Genomic DNA, 3,308 nt, shown 5'->3' with positions numbered 1-3,308 from the left:
CAGCCAGTTGGTAAGAAGCACAGGTAACAACCTGAATTTGGAAATTGGCATATGAATGAGGGGGTAGTTTTGTGGGTCTGAATCCTTAACCTGTGGAATCTGATTTTATCTGTGGATAGATGGTGTCAGAATGGAGTTCAATTATAGGTCACCCAGATGGTCTCTAAGAATTGCTTGATGATATGGGGAAAAACTCCCCACACATTGGAATCGTGTTCAGAAAACTTAATACTCCATATTCAGCTAGCCTTGAGTACCACTCTTCTCTAGCTCCCACACCAATGCCAGCTCCAGACCCCACTGGTTAGGAGAGAAAGACAAAAGAACTAGTTAACTTGTGGGCTTCCCTTCAAGTACTCAAAACTTTTTTTTTTTTTAATATATGAGCTTCTTTATTTTCTATTACATTCTCTGAAAAGAGTAAGAAAACTGATGCACAGATAATGTGACTGAAGTTCCCACACCATTTTTTTATTATTATTATTTTCATCATAAGGCTAAGAAGATCACAAGCATATGCCAGTGAATTGGCAAGATCTAGATCCAGATAGTATAACAGATGTGGAAGATGTTAAGATGCTTAAGAAGAATATGGGGCACCTGGGTGGTTTAGTCAGTTGAGTATCCGACTCTTGATCTCTGCTCAGGTCATGATCTCATTGTTCATGAAATCAAGCCCCATGTTGGGCTCTGTGCTGACAATGTGGAGTCTGCATGAGATTCTCTCTCTGCCTCTCCCCCACTTGTGCTTTCTCTCCCTCTCTCTTAAAATAAATAAACTTTTTTTTTTAAAGATGGGTAAGTAGAACTTATTAAAGAATGTGAAGAGAGGCACCTGGCTGGCTTGGCTGGTAGAACATCATGCCACTCTTGATCTCAGGGTTGTGAGTTTGAGTCCCACATTGGGTATAGAGATTACTTAAAATAAAAAAAAGAATATGAAGGAACATGTAATGATATGACAGAATGTTAGAATACATTATCACTTGTTGGAATGGAGATAGTCACCAATTCAAATGCTCAATAAACATTAGTTATGCAGATGAAATGTTTGGCCACTGAACTCAGTTAATGGCAGAAACTCCTGAAATAATTCCACTGAATGAAGATGATCCGGTAACATAAGGAAGTGTTCCAAAAATTGATACCTGATCTTGAAATGATACTCTACCATTTAGTCAAAGAACGAAAGGTTAAAGGGAGACTTGGAAAGAGAATAAAGGGTTGGATAAACAACAACAGATACTGAATCTCTTCATGTAATACACAATGAATTTAAGCATCACATAGTGACATTTTCTGAATTGAGAGTTTGATAAGCTGAAAACAAAAATGTTTAAAAGAGGGTGCCCTGCTGTCTCAGTTAGTAGAGCATGTGACTCTTAACCTCAGCGTGATGAGTTCAAGCCCCAGGTTGGGCATAGAGCCTACTTAAAAAAATGCCTAAAAAAAAAAAAAAAAAGTATATGAGAGTATCTCATGAGTATCTATGAGACCATTTGAGTATCTATGAGACCATTTCCCTCTACCTGATATAGCAAAAAGAAAAAAAAAATTCAAGAATCAACTGCATAGGGGCAACTGGTTGGCTCACTCGGAAGAGCGTGTGACTCTTGATCTTGGTGTCATGCAAGCCTCACATTGGGTGTAGAGATTACTAAAAAACAAACAAACAAACAAACAAACAAACAAACAAACAAACAAACAAACAAAAGAATCAACTGGGGGCGCCTGGGTGGCTCAGTTGTTCAGGCATCTGACTTTTGATTTTGACTCAGGTCATGATTTCAGGGTCCTGAGATCAAGTCCCACATATGGCTCCACACTGAGCAAAGAGCCTGCTTAAGCTTCTCTCTCTCCCTCTCTCTCTGTGCCTCTCTCACTCTTTCTAAAAAATTAAAAAAAAAAAAGAATCAACTGCATAGCTGATAGCACTACATAAAACGTTACAGATTCATATAAATAAACTATTTGATGTTCCACAGGATCCAGTTCAAAATTAGTGACTCCCTTTGGCCACCTTATAATGAATTGCTGTTACTCCTGGAGATATCTAGAAGATCCAACCCAGATAGAATTGGAAACCTCCTATCAGTAAAAGGATTGTCTCTTTTTCACACAATACTTAAAGAATCTTGTCACTCAAGGCTAATGGAAACTCTGAGGACTATCTCCATAAGAACACTATTTGCACATAAAAGCACAAAGGCCATCTTCCTTTTATCCTTAAAATTGCATATACCCCGGGGGCCCTGGCTGGCTAAGTTCAGTAGAGCATATGAATCTTTGATCTCCTGGTTGTAAATTCAAGCCCCCCCTTGAGTATAGACATTACATAAAAAAACAAAAAACAAAAAACAAAAAACAAAAAAACCTGTGAGGCCCCTGGGTGGCTCAGTCAGTTAAGCATCTGAGTCTTGGTTTCAGCTCAGCTTGTGATTTCACAGTTTGTGAGACAGAGCCACATATTGGGCTTGCACTGATGGCATGGAGCCTGCTTGAGATATTCTCTCTCTCTCTCTCTCTCTCTCTCTCTCTATCTCTCTCTCTCTGTCTGTCTCCTTCTATTCTGCCCCTCCCCTGCTCATTCTCTCTTGCTCTATTTCTCTCAAAATAAATAATCTTAAATTTTTTTTCTGAATAAAAAGAAGGCATATGCCACAATCTATTGTTTATTTTAAAGAATTTACCTTTGTTTATTTTGAGAGAGAGAGAGAGAGCAATCATACACAACTGGGGGGAGGATCAGAGAGTGAGGGAAAGAGAGAGAATCCCAAGAAGGCTCTGCACTATTAGCACAGAGCCCAGTGTGGGGCTCAAACCTACAAACCCTGAGATCATTACCTGAGCCAAAATCAAGAGTTGGAGGCCTAACTGACTAAGCTATTCACATGCTCCTCTATTATTTATTTTAAAATGATCTTCTCATTCAGTCAGTGCTCTAGAGTTTTAAACTATATGGACAAGAATGCAAGTAAAAATATTCTAGACTTAGTCATTATATAATATTTAATGTACCTTACTTCCTACAATATTCTTTGGAAAATAATTTATGATATTGTTAATGTAATATTTTCCATTTAAATTTCAATAGTTTTTTTAATGCATTTGACTTCCATTTAGTGCTTAATCCTTTTATACTTAGGAATTATAATATTATAATTTATGTATATATAAATGACCAATAGATAAAAAGGTGCTCAACATCACTCATCATGAGGGAAATGCAAATCAAAACTGCAATGAGAGATCACCTCACACTGGTCAGAATGGCTAAAATCACAAACATAGGGAACAACGGGTGTTGG

General features: G+C 37.8%; 1 pseudogene; it reads left to right on the top strand.

Annotated features, from left to right (window-relative positions):
- Nucleotides 1–516: 516 nt before the first annotated feature.
- On the top strand, nt 517–2,098 carry LOC131517897 (centromere protein K-like; annotated as a pseudogene).
- Nucleotides 2,099–3,308: the final 1,210 nt, after the last annotated feature.

Source organism: Neofelis nebulosa, chromosome 7, assembly GCF_028018385.1.
Source record: "Neofelis nebulosa isolate mNeoNeb1 chromosome 7, mNeoNeb1.pri, whole genome shotgun sequence".
NCBI lineage: Eukaryota > Metazoa > Chordata > Mammalia > Carnivora > Felidae > Neofelis > Neofelis nebulosa.
Note: the sequence above shows the minus strand (reverse complement) of the source record. Positions and strands in the feature narration are given on the sequence as shown.